The sequence below is a fragment of the Rattus norvegicus genome, chromosome X, assembly GCF_021556685.1.
Source record: "Rattus norvegicus strain SHRSP/BbbUtx chromosome X, alternate assembly SHRSP_T2T, whole genome shotgun sequence".
NCBI lineage: Eukaryota > Metazoa > Chordata > Mammalia > Rodentia > Muridae > Rattus > Rattus norvegicus.
In genome coordinates this window covers 157,284,388-157,293,640 of record NC_141554.1, presented here as the reverse complement: position 1 = coordinate 157,293,640, position 9,253 = coordinate 157,284,388, and the positions used below count along the sequence as shown (strand labels likewise).

Below are 9,253 nucleotides of genomic sequence, written 5' to 3'. Positions count from 1 at the left end.
TCTCTGTTGTTTTTGTTGTTATTGAAGACCAGCCTTAGTCCTTGGTGACCTGATAGAATGCAGGGGGATTATTTTAATCATCTTGTATCTGTTGAGGCCTGTTTTGTGACCAATTAGATGGTCAATTTTGGAGAAGCTACCATGAAGTATTGAGAAGATATATTCTTTTGTTTTAGGATGAAATGTTCTATAGATATCTGTTGAATACATTTGATTTATAACCTCTGTTAGTTTCACTGTGACTCTGTTTAATTTCCACTTCCATGATCTATCCATTGAAGAAAGTAAGGTCTTCAATTCTCCCACTGTTATTGTGTGAGTTACAATGAATGCTTTGAGCTTTAGTAATGTTTCTCTTTTGAATGTGATTGACCTTGCATGTGGAGCATAGATATTTACAATTGAATGTTTATCTTGATAGTTTTTTTCTTTGATGTGTATGAAATGTCTTTCCTTATCTTTTTTGATTACTTTTGCTTGAAAGTTGATTTTAGTTAATATTAGAATGGCTACTGCCACTTGTTTCTTGGAATCATTTGCTTGGAAAAATTTCCCCTCCTTTTGCTCTTAAGTAGTTTCTGTCTTTGTCACTGAGGTATGTTTCCTGTATGCAGCAAAATGCTGGGTACTGTTTATGTATCCAATCTGTTAGTCTACATCTTTTATTGGTGAATTTGGTCCATCGATGTTAAGAGATATTAAGGAATAATGATAGTTGTTTCCCTTTTTTCCCCATCTTTATAAAATTGGGTATTACTTATTTACATTTCAAATGTTATTCCCTTTCCCTGTTTTCAGGCTAACATCAACCCTAACCCCTCTCCCTCCCCTTCTCTATGGGTGTTCCCTTCCCCATCCTCCCCCCATTACCGCACTCCACCCAAGAATCCCATTCACAGAGGGTCCAGCCTTGGTAGGACCAAGGGCTTCACCTTCTACTACTGCCCTTACTAGGCTATGCATTGCTACCTATGAAGTTGGAGCCCAGGGTCAGTCCATGTATAGTCTTGGGGTAGTGGCTTAGTCCCTGGAAGCTCTGGTTGGTTGGTATTGTTGTGCATATGGGGTCTAAGCCCCTTCAGCTCTTTTAGTCTTTCTCTAATTCCTTCAACAGGGGTTCTATTCTCAGTTCAGTAGTTTACTGCTGGCATTTGCCTATATATTTGCGGTATTCTGGCTGTGCCACTCAGGAGAGATCTACATCCAGTTCCTGTCAGTATGCGCTTCTTTGCTTCATCCATCTTAACTAGCTTGATGGCTGTATATGTATGGGCCACATGTCAGGCAGGCTCTGAGTCGGTGTTCCTTCAGCCTCTGTTCTAAACTTTGCCTCCCTATCCCCTCCCAAGGGTATTCTTGTTCCCCTTTTAAAGAAGGAGTAAAGCATCTGCATTTTGATCCTCCTTGAGTTTCATGTGTTCTGTGCATCTAGGGTAATTCGAGCATTTGGGTTAATATCCACTTATCAATGAGTACATACCTTGTGTGTTTTTCTGTGATTGGGTTACCTCACTCAGGATGATATTTTCCCAATTCCATCCATTTGCCTATGAATTTCATAAAATCATTGTTTTTGATAGCTGAGTAGTATTCCATTGTGTAGATGTTCCACATTTTCTGTATCCATTCCTCTGTTGAAGGACATCTGGGTTCTTTCCAGTTTCTGGCTATTATAAATAAGGCTGCTATAAATAAATATAGTGGAGCATGTGTCTTTGTTATATGTTGGAGCATCTTTTTGGTATATGCCCAAGAGGAGTATAGCTGGGTCCTTAGGTAGTGTAATGTCCAATTTTCTGAGGAACCTCCAGACTGATTTTCAGAATGGGTCTGCAATCCCACCAACAATGGAGGAGTGTCCCTCTTTTTCCACATCCTGGCCAGCATTTACTGTCACCTGAGTTTTTGTTCTTAGCCATTCTCACTGGTGTGAGGTGGAATCTCAGGGTTGTTTTGATTTGTATTTCCCTTATGACTAAAGATGTTGAACATTTCTTTAAGTGCTTCTCAGACATTCAACATTCCTCAGCTGTGAATTCTTTGTTTAGCTCTGAACCCCATTTTATAATAGGGTTATTTGTTTGCCTGCAGTATAACTTTGTGAGTTCTTTCTACATTTTGGAAATAAGCCCTCTATCACTGATAGGATTGGTAAAGATCTTTTCCCAATCATTTGGTTGTGATTTTGTCCTAACAACATTGTCCTTTGCCTTACAGAAGCTTTGTAGTTTTATGAGATCCCATTTGTTGATTCTTCATCTTAGAGCATAAGCCATTGGTATTTTGTTCAGGAAATTTTCTCCAGTGCCCATGTGTTCAAGATGCTTCCCCACTTTTTCTTCTACTAGTTTGAGTGTGTCTGGTTTGATGTGGAGGTCCTTGATCCACTTGGAGTTAAGCTTTGTACAGGGTGATAAGAATGGATCGATCTGCATTCTTCTACATGCTGACCTCCAGTTGAACCAACACCATTTGCTGAAAATGCTTTTTTCCACAGGATGTTTTTGGTTCCTTTGTCAAAAATGAAGTGACCGTAGGTGTGTGTATTCATTTCTGGGTCTTCAATTCTATTCCACTGGTCTATCTGCCTGTCTCTGTAATAATACATACAGTTTTTTTTTTATCACTATTGCTCTGTAATACTGCTTGATTTCAGGGATAGTGATTCCCCTGGGAAGTCCTTTTATTGTTGAGGATAGTTTTAGGTATCCTGGGATTTTTGTTATTCCTGATGAATTTGCAAATTGTTCTGTCTAATTCTATGAAATGCATAGGAATTTTGATGGGGATTGCATTGAATCTGTAGATCGCTTTTGGTAAAAATGGCCATTTTTACTATATTTATCCTGCCAATCCATGAGCATGGGAGATGTTTCCATCTTCTGATCTTCTGCAGTTTCTTTCTTCAGAGGCTGGAAGATCTCATCATACAGATCTTTCACTTGTTTGATTAAAGTCACACCGAGATATTTTATATTATTTGGAACTATTATTCAGGGTGTCATTTCCCTAATTTCTATCTCAGTTTGTTTCTCTTTTGCGTAGAGGAAGGCTACTAATTTATTTGAGTTAATTTTATACCCAGCCACTTTGCAGAAGGTGTTTATCAGGGATAGCAGTTCTCTGTTGGAACTTTTGGGATCACTTAAGTATACAATCATATTGTCTGTGATATTTTGACTTCTTCCTTTCCAATCTGTATCCCTTTGATCTCCTTTTGTTGTCTGATTGCTCTGGTTATGACTTCTAGAAATATAATGAATAAGTAGTGAGAGAGTGGGCAGCCTTGTCTAGTCCCTGATTTTAGTGGGATTGCTTCAAGTTTCTCTCCATTTAGTTTAATGTTAGCGACTGGTTTGCTGTAAATGGCTTTTACCATGTTTAAGTATGGGCCTTGAATTCCTATTCTTTCCAGAACTTTTATCATGAAGGGGTGTTGAATTTTGTCAAATGCTTTCTCAGCATCTAATGAAATGATCATGTGGTTTTGTTCTTTCAGTTTGTTTATATAATGGGTCACATTGATGGTTTTTCGTATATTAAACCATCCCTGCATGCCTGGGATGAAGCCTACTTGACCATGGTGAATGATTGTTTTGATGTGCTGTTGGATTCGGTTTGCCAGAATTTTATTGAGTATTTTTGCATCGATATTCATAAGGGAAAGTGGTCTGAAGTTCTCTTTCTTTGTTGGGTCCTTTGTGGTTTAGGTATAAGGGTAATTGTGGCTTCATAGAAGGAATTCAGTAGTGCTCCATCAGTTTCAATTTTGTGGAATAGTTTGGATAATATTGGTACGAGGTCTTCTATGAAGGTCTGATAGAATCTGCACTAAACCGGTCTGGACCTGGGCTCTTCTTGGTTGATGACCTTTAATGGCTGCTTCTATTTCCTTAGGAGTTATGGGGTTGTTTAACTGGTTTATCTGTTCCTGATTTAACTTCGGTACCTGGTACCTGTCTAGGAAATTGTCCATTTCCTGCAGATTTTCAAGTTTTGTTGAATATAGGCTTTTGTAGTAGGATCTGATGATTTTTTGAATTTCCTTTGATTCTGTAGTTATGTCTCCCTTTTCATTTCTGATTTTGTTAAATTGTACACACTCTCTGTGTCCTCTCATTAGTCTGGCTAAGGGTTCATCTATCTTGTTGATTTTCTCAAATAACCAACTTTTGGTTCTGTTGATTCTTTTTTTTTTTTCTCATTAAACTTGTTTTAATGGTCTCAAAATTCTGTGACAGATTTTTGGTCAAGTTGTTTCCATTAAAAAGTACTGATTTTGAAAACTAATAACTTAAAACTGCCACTCACAAAAAAAATGGTCCACAAAACATTCTTTCCTTCTGAAGGTTTTACGATGCATTGTTATCATTAACCAGTCTTTTACTATTAAACTTAAATGGCCAATTGAGACAAACAGTTCTGAGACCGTTCTTCCACCACTGATTAAGACTGGGGTGGCAGGTGTTAGGGATAATATTCATTTAGCCTTCTGAGCTTTCTGGGCAGACTTGGTGACTTTGCCAGCTCCTGCAGCCTTCTTGTCCACGGCTTTGATGACACCCACAGCAACTGTCTGCCTCATGTCACGAACAGCAAAACGACCAAGTGGAGGGTAGTCAGAGAAGCTTTCAACACACATGGGCTTGCCAGGGACCATGTCAACAATGGCAGCATCACCAGACTTCAAGAATTTGGGGCCATCTTCCAGCTTCTTACCAGAACGACGATCGATCTTCTCTTTAAGCTCGGCAAACTTGCATGCTATGTGGGCCGTGTGGCAGTCCAGAACAGGGGCATAGCCAGCACTGATCTGGCCTGGATGGTTCAGGATAATCACCTGAGCAGTGAAGCCAGCTACTTCCATTGGTGGGTCATTTTTGCTGTCCCCAGCAACATTGCCACGTCTAACGTCTTTGACAGACACGTTCTTTACGTTGAAGCCTACATTGTCCCCAGGCAGAGCTTCACTCAAAGCTTCATGGTGCATTTCCACAGACTTGACTTCAGTTGTTACATTGACTGGAGCAAAGGTAACCACCATACCAGGTTTGAGAACACCAGTTTCCACTCGGCCCACGGGGACAGTGCCAATGCCGCCAATTTTATAGACATCCTGGAGGGGCAGTCGCAGAGGCTTGTCAGTTGGACGAGTTGGCGGCAGAATGCAGTCCAAAGCTTCCAGCAGCGTGGTGCCACTGGCACTGCCATCTTTGCGGGTGACTTTCCATCCCTTGAACCACGGCATATTAGCACTTGGCTCCAGCATGTTGTCACCATTCCAACCAGAAATTGGCACAAATGCTACTGTGTCAGGGTTGTAGCCAATTTTCTTAATGTAGGTGCTGACTTCCTTAACGATTTCCTCGTATCTCTTCTGACTGTATGGTGGCTCGGTGGAATCCATTTTGTTGACACCAACAATTAGCTGTTTCACACCCAAAGTGTAAGCCAGAAGAGCATGCTCACGGGTCTGCCCGTTCTTGGAGATACCAGCTTCAAATTCACCAACACCAGCAGCAACAATCAGGACAGCGCAGTCAGCCTGAGATGTGCCTGTAATCATGTTCTTGATGAAGTCCCTGTGTCCTGGGGCATCAATGATAGTCACATAGTACTTGCTGGTCTCAAATTTCCACAGGGAGATGTCAATAGTGATACCACGCTCACGCTCAGCTTTCAGTTTGTCCAGGACCCAGGCATACTTTAAGGAGCCTTTTCCCATCTCCGCAGCCTCCTTCTCAAACTTTTCAATGGTTCTTTTGTCGATTCCACCACATTTGTAGATCAGGTGGCCGGTTGTGGTGGACTTGCCGGAATCTACGTGTCCAATTACGACGATGTTGATGTGAGTCTTTTCCTTTCCCATTTTTGCTTTGAATTAGCGGTGGCTTTCACAACACCTGCGTTCTGACGGCAAACCCGTTGCGAAAAAGCGGTTCTGTTGATTCTTTCTATGGTCCTTTTTTTTTCCTACTTGGTTGATTTCAGCTCTGAGTTTGATTATTTCCTGCCTTCTACTCCTCCTGGGTGTATTTGCTTGTTTTTGTTCTAGAGCTTTTAGGTGTGCTGTAAAGCTGCTGACATATGTTCTCTCCTGTTTCTTTTTGCAGGTACTCAGAGCTATGAGTTTTCCTCTTAGCACAGCTTTCAATGTATTCCAGAAGTGTGGGTGTGTTGTACCTTCATTTTCATTAAATTCTAAGAAGTCTGTAACTACTTTCTTTATTTCTTCCTTGACCAGGTTATCATTGAGTTGAGCATTGTTCAACTTCCATGTATATGTGGGCGTTCTTCCCTTATTGTTATTGAAGACCAGCTTAGCCCGTGGTGGTTTGATAGGACGCATGCGATTATTTCTATCTTTCTGTATCTGTTGAGGCCTGTTTTATGACCAATTATATGGTCAGTTTTGGAGAAAGTTCTATGAGGTGCTGAGAAGAATGTATATCCTTTTGCTTTAGGATAGAATGTTCTATAAATATCTGTTAAGTCCATTTGGTTCATGGCTTCTCTTAGTCTGTCTATGTCTCTGTTTAATTTCTGTTTCCATGATCTGTCCATTGATGAGAGTGGGGTGTTGAAATCTCCTACTATTATTGTGTGAGGTGCAATGTGTGTTTTGAGCTTTAGTAAGGTTTCTTTTATGTATGTAGGTGCCCTTGTATTGGAGCATATATATTTAGGATTGAGAGTTCATCTTGGTGGATTTTTCCTTTGATGAATATGAAGTGTCCTTCCTTACCTTTTTTGATGAGTTTTAGTTGAAAATCAATTTTATTCGATATTAGAATAGCTACTCCAGCTTGCTTCTTCTGCTTCTTGCTTCTGCATTTGCTCGGAAAGTTGTTTTCCAGCCTTTCACTCTGAGGTAGTGTCTGTCTTTGTCTCTGAGGTGTGTTTCCTGTAGGCAGCAGAATGCAGGGTTCTCATTGCATATCCTGTTTGTTAATCTATGTCTTTTTATTGGAGAGTTGAGACCATTGATGTTGAGAGATATTAAGGAATATTGATTATTGCTTCCTGTTTTATTCATATTCGGATGTGAGATGATGTTTCTGTGCTTTTCTTCTCTTTGTTTTGTTGCCAAGACGATTAGTTTCTTGCTTTTCCTAGGGTATAGCTTGCCTCCTTATGTTGGGCTTTCCTATTTATTATCCTTTGTAGTGCTGGATTTGTAGAAAGATATTGTGTAAATTTGGTTTTGTCATGGAATATCTTGGTTTCTCCATCTATGTTAATTGAGAGTTTTGCAGGATATAGTAACCTGGGATGGCATTTATGTTCTCTTAGGGTCTGTATGACATCTGTCCAGGATCTTCTGGCTTTCATAGTCTCTGGTGAGAAGTCTGGTGTGATTCTGATAGGTCTGCCTTTATATGTTACTTGACCTTTTCCCCTTAATGCTTTTAATATTCTTTCTTTATTTTGTGCATTTGGTGTTTTGACTATTATGTGACGGGAGGAGTTTCTTTTCTGGTCCAATCTATTTGGAGTTCTGTAGGCTTCTTGTATGTTTATGGGCATCTCTTTCTTTAGGTTAGGGAGGTTTTCTTCTATGATTTTGTTGAAGATATTTACTGGTCTTTTGAGCTGGGAGTCTTCACTCTCTTCTATACCTATTATCCTTAGGTTTGATCTTCTCATTGAGTCCTGGATTTCCTGTATGTTTTGGACCAGTAGCTTTTTCCATTTTCCATTATATTTGATCGTTGTGTCGATGATTTCTATGGAATCTTCTGCTCCTGAGATTCTCTCTTTTATCTCTTGTATTCTGTTGGTGATGCTTGTATCTATGGCTCCTTGTCTCTTCCTTTGCTTTTCTATATCCAGGGTTGTTTCCCTGTGTTCTTCCTTCATTGCTTTTATTTCCATTTCTAATTCCTTCAACTGTTTGATTGTTTTCCTGGAATTCTTTCAGGGATTTTTGTGAATCTTCTCTATAGGCTTCTACTTGTTTATTTATGTTTTCCTGCATTTCTGTAAGGGAGTTCTTCATGTCTTTCTTGAAGTCCTCCAGCATGATGATCAAATATGATTTTAAATCTAGATCTTGCTTTTCTGGTGTGTTTGGATATTCAGTGTTTGCTTTGGTGGGAGAATTGGGCTCCGAAGTTGCCATGTAGTCTTGGTTTCTGTTGCTTGGGTTCCTGTGCTTGTCTCTCGCCATCAGATTGTCTCTGGTGCTACTTTGTTCTGTTATTTCTGACAGTGGCTAGACTGTCCTATAAGCCTGTGTGTCAGGAATGCTGAAGTCCTGTTTTCCTGTTTTCTTTCAGCCAGTTATGGGAACAGAGTGTTCTGCTTTCGAGCGTGTAGTCTTTCCTGTCTACTGGTCTTCAGCTGTTCCTGTGGGCCTGTGTCCTGAGTCCACCAGGCAAGTTGCTTGAAACAGAAAAGTTGGTCTTACCTGTGGTCCCGTGGCTCAAGTTGCTTGTGGATGGTCGCTTTTGAGCTCTCTGTGGGGGCAGCAACCAGGAGGGCCTGTGATGCCTTTTCTGGGAGCCCCCGTGCAGCAGGGTCCCAGATGGCATTAGGTGTTTTCCTCTGGAGTCAGAAATGTGGGCAGAGTGTAGTCACTTCTGGCTTCCCAGGAGTGTCTGCCCCTCTGAAAGTTTAGCTCTCTCTCCCACTGGATTTGGGTGCAGAGAACTGTTGATCTGGTCCCTTCAGGTCTGGGCAGTGTCCGGAGCGTGGGGGACCTACAGCCATTTTCTTCCTTTTTTAAGAGTGTAGTTTCCCTCCTTGCGTTGGAGTTTTCCATCCATTATTCTTTGTAGGGCTGGATTTGTATGAAGATATTAAGTAAATTTGTTTTGTCAGGAAGTCTTTTGGTTCCCCCATCTATGTTTATTGAGAGTTTTGCTGGATATAGTAGCCTGTGATGGCATTTATGTTCTCTTTGTGTCTGTATGACATTTGTCCAGGATCTTCTAGCTTTCACAGTCTCTGTTGAGAAATCTGGTGTAATTGTGATAGGTGTACTTTTATATGTTTCTTGATCTTTTTCCCTTACTGCTTTTAGTATTTCTTTGATTACTGTATTTGGTGTATTGATTACTATTTGATGGGAAGAATTTCTTTTCTAGTCCAATATATTTGGAGTTTTGTATGGTTCTTGTACATCATGGACATCTTTTTCTTTAGGTTACTGAAATTTTCTTTTATAATTTTGTTGAAGATATTTACTGGCCCTTTAATTTGGGAATATTTGTTCTCTTCTATACCTATTATCATTCGGTTTGATCTTCTC

At 40.2% G+C, this 9,253-nt stretch overlaps 1 pseudogene across 1 annotated transcript; it reads right to left on the bottom strand.

The window, feature by feature from the left end:
• Positions 1 to 4,188: 4,188 nt before the first annotated feature.
• Positions 4,189 to 5,937, bottom strand: Eef1a1l1 (eukaryotic translation elongation factor 1 alpha 1 like 1; annotated as a pseudogene). The gene has a single exon (XR_015646814.1). The product of XR_015646814.1 is annotated as a eukaryotic translation elongation factor 1 alpha 1 like 1 (transcript).
• Positions 5,938 to 9,253: the final 3,316 nt, after the last annotated feature.